This window comes from Gekko japonicus, unplaced genomic scaffold, assembly GCF_001447785.1.
Source record: "Gekko japonicus isolate JY-2015 unplaced genomic scaffold, Gekko_japonicus_V1.1 scaffold1479, whole genome shotgun sequence".
In the NCBI taxonomy this organism is placed as follows: Eukaryota; Metazoa; Chordata; class Lepidosauria; order Squamata; family Gekkonidae; genus Gekko; species Gekko japonicus.
This window is the reverse complement of record NW_015176016.1, coordinates 553,126-565,588: the sequence shown is the minus strand read 5'-3', so window position 1 is coordinate 565,588 and position 12,463 is coordinate 553,126.

The following is a 12,463-nucleotide window of genomic DNA, read 5'->3' as shown; positions in this document are numbered from 1 at the left end:
TTGACGAGACATCCCCCACCTAATTCCTTTATTGCTGAGGTCATCCCAGCTCGTACTAGAGTGGGGACGCGGACCACCCCTAATGATAGGGAAGGCCGCAAGCTTGATACGTTAGGCAGGAAGATTTACTCTTCCGAAGCTATGGGGTTGCGTATATCAAACTTCCAGGCTGTCATGGGGCTCTATAACCACCTTTTGTGGGATAAACTGACCCCTTACCTGGACCAACTTGACCCTGATCAGAGATGTTTGGCTAAGGTGATAGCAGACGAGGGCAAGCGTTTAGGTAAATTACAGGTCAACGCGGCCCGCCATACCACGGATTGCCAGAGTAGAGCAATGGGATCCGCTATAGTGCTGAGGAGACATGCTTGGCTTCGATCCTCGGCGTTACCCCTTGATACACGAGCTAAACTTGAAGATTTACCCTTTGAAGGGAAGGAATTGTTCAGTCAGGAAACTGATGAGTTCCTGGAACGCATTCGTAAATATAAGTTGCAGGCCAGATCCTTTGGCATCACTGCTCCCAACAACCCTACTCACAGATCCAGGTATTGGCCTAAGCCGTCCCACCGCTATTCCCGCCCATACCGCTTCCATGAACCGTTTCAGAGGCAAAATTATCAGCCTCCGAGACAAGGGTACCAGACGTCCTATCAAAATAGGCGTCAGAGGTCCAAATTTCCGTCAGGGAATAGGGCTCACCGTGACCAACCTGCTAGAGGGGCAGAGGCCCCGTGACTAGGCCCAGACTTTAAGTTTGGGGTTCGTTTATCTTTCTTTTATGACAAATGGTTGGCTATTACTGATGATAACTGGGTGTTATCTGTAATAAAGTTTGGTTATCTGTTAGAATGGTTATCCTATCCACCATTGCCCTGTTTGTCTTTATGTCGCGACAACGTGATCCAGCCGTTGTCGGGACCAGTGTCAGATCTTCTGAACAAAGGGGCCATCGCAGAGGTGTCCTCGGATGATGACCCAGGGTTTTGCTCCCCTTTCTTCCTTATAGATAAAAAGGATGGTGGGGAGAGACCTATTTTGGATTTACGGAACCTGAATACTTTCCTACGAAAGCCAAGGTTCCGTATGCTGTCGTTGCAAGATGTGATCTTACTGTTACGTCCTGGGGCGTATTTTGTCACTATTGATCTGACTGACGCATACTTCCACATAGCGATACATAAAACTTGCCAAAAGTTCCTTCGCTTTCACCATTGCGGGCGCTCTTTCCAATATAAGGTACTCCCTTTTGGATTGGCGTCCGCACCACGGGTATTCACAAAGTGTTTATCCGTTGTTGTGGCTCACCTGAGACTGCGGGGCTGCATTCTTTATCCTTATTTGGATGATTGGTTGCTAGTTGCAGACACGCCTGCTCTACTCCACGCCCAGTTGGAGTTGGTACTTACTACGTTGCAGTCGTTGGGACTGCTAGTGAACTTCCAAAAGTCTAAGCTCTCCCCTACTCAACGAATTGAGTTCATAGGAGCGATTTTGGATTCCGTATCGGCAAGAGCCTACCTGCCCTCGATCAGAGCCGAGCGGATTGCACGGTTCATCAGAGCCCTACGCCACCTTAGACGCAGGCATGCCTCATTTTTCCAATGCCTGTTGGGACATTTGTCTGCTACCACCTCGGTAGTTCCCTTTGCCAGGCTACATCTCAGGGTGTTTCAGACTTGGTTTCTGCGCAATTTCCGCGCTCATATACACTCACCCCGAGTTAGCTTAACTATGCCTCGGGTAGTTCTCAAATCTTTAGACTGGTGGCTATCGCCATCAAACATAGCTGCGGGGATCCCCTTTGGGTTCCAGAAACATGACACCCATTTGTACACTGATGCATCACTCCTGGGTTGGGGTGCGCACTGTGGGTGTTTGGCTGCGCAAGGTCTGTGGACCGTAGGGGAATCAAGGTTACACATCAACATCTTAGAGATGAAAGCAGTGAGATGTGCCTTTTCCTCTTTTGCAGCGCAACTTCAAGGACGCAGGGTGATGCTTCACACAGACAACACCACTGTGCAATATTATATAAACAAGCAGGGAGGTACCACGTCAGTGGCCCTCACCAAAGAGACCCTAAAATTGTGGCACCAGGTCATACAAATAAAGGCACACGTTACGGCCATCCACATAGCAGGCCGGTTGAATGTTCGTGCCGACCATCTGAGCAGAGTGTTTCAGAACACTTACGAATGGTCCATCAACATGCGGTACCTCTATCCTCTGTTCCGTTCTTGGGGCACACCCATGGTGGATCTTTTCGCCACTCCAGCCAATGCAAAATGCGCAATGTTCTGCTCCAGGGCGGCCTATGCGCACCATTCCCTAGGGGACGCTTTCGACATTCCTTGGGCAGGTCTGTTCTGTTACGCATTCCCACCTCTACCACTCCTAAACAGAGTGGTAGCCAGAGCTCATGCAGAAGATGCGGACCTGATATTGGTGGCTCCTTTTTGGCCCCGCCAAGCGTGGTTCCCGAACCTATTGTCACTGGCACAAGGACAATTCCAAGTGTTCCCGGAGGAGACGGACCTAGTGTCAGGTCTTCTTCCGTCCGAACCGGGGATCTCGTCCCTCAAACTAACTGCCTGGCGAATTCGGCCCGATCGGCCTACTGCCCGGCAGTGCAACACATACTATTAGCTGCACGTAAGTTGTCCACGCGGAGATCTTACGAGGCTAAATTCAGACTGTTTTCTACATGGGTATCACGCAAACACGTCGATCCTACTAACTGTGGGTTGCCTTTGGTACTAGAGTTTTTGTCCCACCTCAAACAGGAAGGTTTGTCCAATTCCTCTCTTAAGGTGTACTTAGCTGCAATTTCGGCTAATCATGTACCTGTGAAGGGGGTGTCCCTTTTTGCTTCTAAAGATGCAAAGAGATTTCTCCGGGGTCTCAATAATTTGTATCCCCCTTCCCAGTTGCCTCTACCTTCATGGAGTCTCTCTCTGGTTTTATCTCGTTTGATATATAAACCCTTTGAACCACTGGCTACGTGTGACTTATCATTTTTATCCTACAAAGTAGCGTTTTTGGTCGCAATCACGTCCGCAAGACGAGTTGGGGAATTAGCGGCTCTGTCCACAGAGTCACCCTTTCTCAGGTTCCATAAGGATAGAGTGGTTCTCCGTCCACGTTTGGATTTTCTACCCAAAGTAGTATCCAAGTTTCATATGTCACAAGACATCATATTACCTGTGTTCTTTCCGAACCACTCTTCAGAAGCGGAGCGTTCCTTACATTCACTGGATGTCAGGCGCGCTTTGCTCTTTTATTTGCAGAGGACTCAGCCATTCCGTACTGTGTCCTCTTTATTTGTATGCTTTGGTGGGTCAAAGAAGGGTAAGGCTGCGTCGTCGCAGACTATTTCCCGTTGGATTTGTAAAGCTATACAATTGGCATATGAAGGGGCTGGTAAGCAATGCCCCCTGGTGTTGTCTGCACACTCGACACGCTCTCAAGCAACATCTGTGGCGTTTCAGGCAGGGTTGCCCCTGCTGGAGGTGTGCAGAGCGGCCACGTGGTCGACGCCTTCGACGTTCGTCAAACACTATGCGATGGACGTTGATGCGAGGAGGGATGCAGCGATGGGCACGGCTGTGCTGCAGTCGATATTCCGCTGAAGTCTCCCACTCCCTCCTTCCAAGTGAGTAAACTTGCTAATCTCCCATGTGGGACCGCACAGAAGCCTTGAAAATGAAAACGGTGGTTGCTTACCTGTAACCGTTGTTCATTGAAAGTGGCTTCTGTGCGGGCACACATCCCTCCCTCCTTCCCCACTGTGGGAGTCTTCCGCGACAATAAGCGGCAGAGGAGAACTGAGGGGAGAGGGCTGGCTCCGCCCAGGTCAGGTGGTGTTTTGGGCGGGAAACCGCCTCCTCGTTGGAGCCTAGCCCTCTCGGGTTGAAAATTCTAAAAAGAAGCTCGCTAGCTCCTCCCGGTGGTCGGCCTGCCTACTGCAGTCCCATGTGTGCCCGCACAGAAGCCACTTTCAATGAACAACGGTTACAGGTAAGCAACCACCGTTTTCTCCACAATGCCATATTCTCACAGAAATGACACTGCCAAGGATTTGTAAAATGGAACCATTCATTCAAATGTCATAGGACAGCAGTTCCCCCACATTCCCCCTCCCCATCTAGATGTTCAATGTCACTGATAACTACCTACTATTGGCAGATGCTCTCAATCAGAAATTATCACCTGCATCCTCCAGGCTGGCTGGGGGAAAAGGTTTCTCCTTTATCAGCTTGGGAGTTGTCCTCCCACGACTTGAATGAAAGACAGCGATGAGAGTTGCTTGCTATTCCAAAAAAGTCTGGAACAATCCAAAGGAGAGCTAGTTTCCCCACTATCCACCAACTCCTTTGATCCACTGCCTTAATACCCCATGCCCCTAGTAATCAACATGTCACATTTGAAAAATCCTGCAGAGGCGTGATGTTAGCCGAACTGCTTTATCTACAACAGCTGGCAGACTAAATTTATATGGGTTCCTGCCCAAGGGTTTTGCCAGTGAGAGAGTCGAGACTGGTGTGTTCCAAAACAATCTGTCTTTTACTGAAGAGTATCAAAATCACATTCAAACAATACAGATGCACACCCACATACACTCAAGTTCCTCAGAAGTACAGTAATAAAACAGTTTCTTTTACTTAGGAGGTAGGCAGGTTATAGTTCATACTTATCTGTCCTGAAGCCTTGTCTGTTGCAATGAAGAATGAAGGGTATAGAAAATAGAACCTAGGGATGTTTCTAAATCACACTGCTAGAACCAGCCAGCGAGTGTGGACCTCTTAGCTGCGCACACCAAGAGATCAAGTAAAGACAAAAGAGTTGTTGGATAGCAAGCTGGACAAAAGGGGAGTTAAAGCAGACAGGGGATGATGGAGGGTTTGCGGCTAGCAAACGCTAAGCAGCTGGACCTCACCTTTTATAGGTAGATCTTTGGGTGGGTGGAAACCATGCCATCTTCTGGACCCACCTATCTGTAAGTCCATCCCATCCCTACAGCTATTGGATAGGTGTAGCGAGGGGTGGCTACTTAGTGGTTTGGACAGTACTGAAACTCTAGACTCTAACTCAAGGGAAAGCATCTGTGTAGGTGTGAAAGCTTGGCGTCAAGACACCCATTGAAATGTAGATGAATCTTGCCTGTTCCCAGGTCATCAAAGCACATCTGACAGGAAATGGCAATTCAGATGTAGAGCTGAGATGTTGACTACGTGTCTTTCAACAGTTCATCAATGGGGGCTGCTTATCCTTAAGCTGTTGTTTGTGCTGACCACAATGGCGATGGTGTGCTTTCCCTCCAGGCTAGGAGCTGTGTATTTGCAAGCTTCATTAACATGAAATGCAGGCAGGCACCTTCTATGTGTATCAGTCACAACAGGTGATTTGAACACACCTCTCTCTCTCTCTCTCTCTCTCTCTCTCTCTCTGAGCCTGTGGGTATGTGTGTATGCACAGTCCATGTGGTGTGTCAGCAGAATATAAATCCATAAAGCAAATATCAGTTTTCATCTCTCAACAGTGAGTATATCATAGTGTGTGTGCATGTCTGTACCCATACAGCGGGTTCTTGTAATAGTTTCAGAGAAACTGCAGCATACAAAGTAAGAGCTTTGAGTTTATAGCAGGCAGAAGAAAAACGGAAATAATTAAGAAGCAAATTAGTTTCACAATAAGACATATCAGTCTTTGAGTGGAAACTGAATACAGTGTGTGCTTGAAATAAATAGACAAGGAGAGAGTGAATTTCTAAGTGACTGGTGATTAGATTACGGAGCTAGCCTCTGATGTGCTGTGTTGCCCACATGCCCAGGGTTTTTTAGTAACCAGTCACCAAATAACTACAAATATCCCTTACAATGCAAGGGCATCCAGATCAGAATATATCTGAGGTCATGGCATAATGGTTAAGATACCGGGGAAGCCCAAGCTCAAATTCTGGCTCAACCATAAAACATGGTGAACTACCTGAGTCTCTCCAAGCCTAACCTCTCTCGCAGGACGGTTGTTAAGATAAACTGAAGGGTAGAAGCACTATGTAGACCTCCTGAGCTCCTTGGACAAGGGATGGGATAAAAATGTAACAGATTACAGCTATATTTTAATCCCATCAGCTCTCATTTTAGAATAAGATTAAAGAAGGAGAATTGGGGGGTGGGAGACATAAAATAACTGGAAACTATACAAAGCAGAATGGTAGTGCAAACAAAGTTTCTGAGATATGATTGAGATTATTTACGGCAGTCATTTTTAACTTTCTTTTGGTAGAATAAGCTCTCTAAGATATGATCTCCTGTGTTCCCCAACCTCTATTCCTTGCTCCTTCCCTAAGTAAAAAAAAATAAAACTAGTAAAGAGTAGTGATTTAAGTTGTGATGCTGGTGATAGTAAAATATTGTGGAATATCTGGAGGATCCAAGGAACAGTGGTTGAAAACCCCTGCTTGGTGGCTAAACATTCCTTCACCTTTAATGAGCCCTTGCCAGCGCTGTACTCTCATGCAATATTTAGTCAAACGCTGTAATTGTCAGAAATGCATTTCAACGTGTTTTTGCTGTGTGGCTCCAAGACTGAAAAGGGACAGATTGCAGTAAAGCTAAACGTTGCAGCTCTTGTCAAGCACAAACTGCTACCTTTACAATGCCTGGTCTAGGGGGAACAGATAGCTTGAAAGGATTAACATCTGCTCCGTTTAGTAGCTAAGAGATCTGTAGCTAATAGACAGTCAAATGAATACAAAACATCAAGCCTGATCTGTCTGCCAGTTAAACAGAGAATAAATCAAGAGAAATTACACTGAACAAGGTGAACTACAAGCTCATTTAGTTCACACAGTACCGTTCACTGCTTTATGAGCTCACTGGAGTGATTTACTTGGGGGAGCTGTCAGACATGTGAGCTTGCCCTTTGGCACCTTTTGGGTGGGTGGGCTCGCTACGGTAGCTTGCATTTATGTTATTCATAAGGGGAGAACCTTCATGGCACATACATGAGATCACACCCTTATATTCAGCATTCATTACAGTCACAAATGTGAACTAGAATTTCCACTTCAGCCTATAAGCATGGAATCCAGGTCGGTAATACCAGAATATGAATTCTTTCAAAGCCCACTGTGGTCACATAAGTGAGACGATGATAACCAGAGAAAACATTTTATGACTGCATCTGCCACACTGTATGCCAAGAAGGAAATCTGGATTTGCTAATGGATCACAAGCACTGGTCCTGGATTGCCCGTAATATCAGCACAATGTGTAGCCTTTCATGGCATGGGAATAAGTGTAATTACCTGCTCATGTCTGCAGAGGAAATTTGTGGTAGCGCCAAGAGCTGGTAAAAACAAAATCTGGTAATCCTAGTGGTCGCATGTTATTTCAGACTAGGAATAAGGCCCATTGTGGAAATAAATACAACGAGCTCTAGAAAGAAGCCCCAGCCTTGGGCACTCAGTGTCAATTTGCTGTGGCAACCTCAACAGGGTATAATGACACAGAGTCCACCATTTTCTCCAGGAGAACTGATCTCTGCCATCTGAAGAGCAGATGTAATTCTGAATTATCTCCAGCCCTCACCCGAAGATTGGCAACAATGGTTTCCCTGGAGGAAATGGTTGATTTGGAGGGTGGAGTCTATGGCATCGTACCTGTCTGAGTTCCCACCCCTCCTCAAACCCCATCCTCTCCAGGCTTCACCCCTCAAATCTCCAGGAATTTCCCAACCTGGAGGTGGTAATGTTAGCCGAATTGCTTTATTTACAGCAATTGGCAATTTATAAATGGGTGCTTGCCAACTATACCAAGGTCCTGTTCCCACCAAGGGTTACCAGAGAAGGAGTCGAGGCCGGTGTTGTTAAAATAAATGCCTTTTACTTAAAGAATAAATCCCATACAAACAATACTGATGCACTCACACATTCAATCAAGTTCCTTAGAAATACAGTATTAAAATAAGCACTGTTGCATTAGCAGGTAGGGTAATAGTGGGTGATACTTATCTGTCTTCGCAGCTTGGTTGTTCCAATGAAGAATGGAGGGGAAGAAATGGAAAACTAAAGGGATCCACACTACCAGAACTTAGCAGGACTGTGTGGGGGTCTCTTGACTGCAGATCAAGAGATCAAAGTAGAGGCAAGGGTTTGAGGATAGCAAGCTGGACAAAAGGGGAGTATAAAGCAGACAGGGGTTGTTGCGGGGAATGCTAGCTAGTTGATCAAGTAGGAGAGAGAGAGAGAGAGATCATGTGACTGGTTCTCTCCTTTTATCGGAGATCCAGGAGATGGGTGTTGACAGTGCCAACCTCCTGGCCCACCTTCCTGTTAGTCCGTCCCAAAAACAATCCTTTTGGTTGCCTATAGGAGTGGGAGGTTGCCTAAAGGAGTGGTCAATATTAAAATCTAAACCTTATTCAAAGAGGGCCATCTGGTCAGGTGTGAAAACATTGACATCAGGATGCTTCATTGAAGTGCATTCTCTTTGTGAAACAAATATCCATTTGGCAGGAAATACCAATGTAGAACAAAGCATGGATGTGTCGTACATGATCACAACTGATTCAGCAATGGGGGCTGTCTCTGCTCAAGTTGTTGTTTCTTACTGCTCACAATAATGGAGGTGTGTGTGCTCCTTCACCAGGCTGTTAACTGTGTAACTGAAACCTTAACTTACAAGTAGGCACCTTCTATGTGTTTCATCACAACAGGTGACTTGGAATGTAAAGTTCTCTGAGCCTGTGTGTGTGTGTGCACAGTCCATTGTGTGTAGCAATAAACATAGTTCATAAAGCAAAATATCAATCTCATTCCTTAACAGCAAACCTATCTCATTCCCAGCCAACCATCAACCTACCTTTATCTGCCTCTATGACTTCAGCTTTCCATCTCCTCCCCCCTCCCTGCAGCCTCTACCTAGGAAAAGTACAGTCTTTCTCTGCAGTGGGAACCAAAGCAGACCCTGCTCTGAAGCGCTAACTACTAGGCCACACTGGCTGTCTTAGGGGGGGGGGCTGCTGCTGGTGAACAGGAGCAAGCAGCCAAGCCTAGTCATGCCTGTCAGGTGTCATCAAGTCACCCATGGGGTGCTGCCAGGCCTAGAGTAGCCAACCTCCAGATGGAGCCTGAAGATCGCCTGGTATCACAACTGAAATCCAGACAAAAGATCTCCCTCCCACTGGAGAAAATAACTGCTTTTGGAGGATGGACTCTATGGCATTCTATTCATCTCTCTTCCCTCCCCAAACTGTGGCTTCCATAGACTCCACCACAAAATCTCCAGGAATTTCCCAACCTGGAGCTGGCAACCCTAGTCAGGACTGGCCCCAATGAGTTCCCCACAAAGGCCAAAGTTGGCCTGGAAAAGGCCTCCTGCCCTTGCCTTTTTACTGACAGACCCAAGCTTGGTCACCTGGCAACAGCCACTGAGGGGAAAGTGAGCCACACAGCAGGAGAAGATAATGGTTTGACAGCCGGTGGCTCACCTCAGTAGACAGCCAGCAACGAAGGAGCCAAGCAAGAGAAGCGGCAGCAGTAGAAGCCTCTTCCTGAGCAGGAAACAGCTGTTTCAGTAGCCACTCAAATGCAGAGGAGTGAAACAGTGGCAGCAGAAGCATCTTCGTCAGGAGAGACAGGTGTTTAGGCAGTTTGTTTAAACAGAGAAGAGTTGCCAAGCCAGCAGTGGGTGGGGGAGTGGAGCAGACCTGGCACCCAGCCAATGCCACACGAGTAATCTTGAGTGGCAGTTGATGGGCCAATGGCTGATAGAGCGCACAGCGCAGCCAATGTAAGAGTCAGAAAGTGCCAATATGCTAGGGCTTTTACATACATAGGATTCTTCCAATCTGTAAGGGAAAGAAAGGCCAGCATGATTCTCCCAGCACAGGTCCAGGGCTAGGAGAAGAGAACCCCTTTGCAGAGGAAAGGACAGTAGTTAGGATATGAACAGAGGTAATTAATAAATTCAGCAACATGAAAATAAAAAGGCAACATGGAAAGAGAGTGGAAAAGACCTAGAGAATGAAACGCCATCAGTGATGATTTCTCACTTGAGAGAGAAGGATGTCAAACATTAGATCCGCATTCACTGTGTGCTTCCAACAGCACTTAAGGCTGCAGTCCTTAGCACACTTATTTGGGAATAACTTCCATTAAAATAAATGGGGGTTAATTATTAGTAAATATACACAGAATCAGCACAGCATGCAGAAAAAACAACCAGTTTCCCCAAGCATCTGCTTGCAACATAAAAGGTCACCCCCCTCTGGTATTTACCACTGAAGATCTTACAAAAGCAAGGTTAAGAATTCTTTCCTGGGATTCATGAGAGGTTTGTCCTTGCTAGATGGATTGAATTTTCTGATTTATAAGCTCAGCTTTGCAGCGCCATCATACTTATTTCTTTTTTAGAAAAATGAAAAGAATCAAAGATCCACTCTGCATTTTGTGAGAGGTGGTGGAAAGCAGACACACAGATTGACTTGCTCTGTCTCTTTCTGCTATAACTTGTAACATATAAGATAGCAGAATTCTTCATTCAGCAACTAACTGGGATTTGGGAGTTCTTGGGTGCAGTTTCTCTGATGGGTGAATGACCTCTGCTATGTAGGAAACACACTTATTTGCTAATACCAAATGAGAATGGTTTTAAGACAGCTGGGTGGAGGTATTGATTATTCTTGTTTACTTTTTATCTTTCACAGCATAAGTTGCAAACAATTTAACATAGACTAGCATTAACAAGAGTATACCTGTGTCATTTCCAATTACATCTTCTGTTTGCTTCTGTAAAGAGAAGACCTTTTGCACTTTTCAACTGTCAGCCACTCACTACAAATGAAGATTAAAGCTATAAATATATAGAATAGCAGACTGCATCTTTTGAAGGTTAACCTTCAGAGGTTTCACCTGAACAATGTATCAATGGTTTTTTGTTGCCAAGCATGGTTATTGGTTCTCCATATAGTATTATCCTGGGGAACAATAAGATTTCAACACTAAAGTTTACTTGACTTCATTGTCCTCAATGAAATACATCCGGAGAAACTCGACAAGGTATCTATTATTATTTCTAGCTAGAAGCCTTTTGCATTAAGAAAGAACATATATGACTTTTGTGTATATAGATGCCGTAAGAGTAGCTATGTAGGAGCTGCGGTGGCTCAAGTGGTTAAGACACTTAACTGCAGACTGTGGAAGGTCAGTAGTTCAGCAGTTCGAGACCCGGGTGCTGCATGATGGAGTGAGCTCCCATCTCTAGTTCCAGCTCCTGCCAACCTAGCAGTTTGAAAGCAAGAAACTGTAAGTAGATAAATAGGTACCACTTCGGTGGGAAGGTAACAGCGTTCCATGCACCTCGGTGTTTAGTCATGCCAGCCACATGACCACGGAAACGTCTTCGGACAGCGCTGGCTCTTCGGCTTTGAAACAGAGATGAGCACCGCAACCCTAGAGTCAGATTCGACTGGCTTTCGAGCAAGGGAACCTTTACCTTTTAAGAGTAGCTATGCATAGTTCTATTAGTAACATTCTGTGTTGTTCATAAAAAGCAACAGTTTGGAATATATAAATCTTTGGCAAAACCATGGTCTACAATTACTTCCTATTTGATTTCAAATATGAACAAAATTATTCTGTTAAGCTGCCTTGAATACTCCTTGGAATACACAAAAGCAGAATATAAATTCCCCCCAAAATAAATGAAGTTATTTATGTAAGCTATCAAAAACAATATCAGATGTTATTAGATTAGGTGTGATGCAGGGGGTAATAGACGTGGAGAAATCAGCACTGGTAGACAGGAGACCTAGGTCATGATTCAATCCAAGTGGATGCATTCACTTGAGCTTCGTTATCAGTTGCAATTCAGCAGGCTCTCTTTCTAATCTCCTTTTGAAATTCCTTTGTAAGGGAACTGCTACTTTTAGGTCAGCAACTGAATGCGCTGGAAAGTTAAAATGTCCCCCCACTGGTTTTTGTAGTGGGTTGACCACATGGCTAGGCTTTCTCAGCTCCCATAACATGCTGCACGCTTGACTCTTACACAACTAAGACACAGACAAACGGCCAGGAGGCCAACTATATACATATCCAGGGGACACCCCTGGATCCCATTGGGGGGGTTTGAACTTCCCTCCCATGTTTCTATTGGCTCCCTGTGGGAGAGCCCAGGAGCCCAGTTCCCATTGTTCACCCAGGGTCAAGCTCTGGGTAGTCACTGGCCCCTGGTGGCGGCCAGTGGACACAACATCCCTCCCCCCATGGTTCGCCCCCCTTATGTCACGTAGTCCTTCAGGTATGCCGGGGGCCGCCGCTCTCTGGTGGATCGTCTGGGGCTCGGAATAGGGACCACGGGGGCCCCGATCCCCGTGCTGGGGAGCGCCTGTGGTGCCAGCCCCTCAGGTTCTGGAGTGCCGGCTGTTGAAGCCTCCTCAGTGGCCTCCGGGGAGT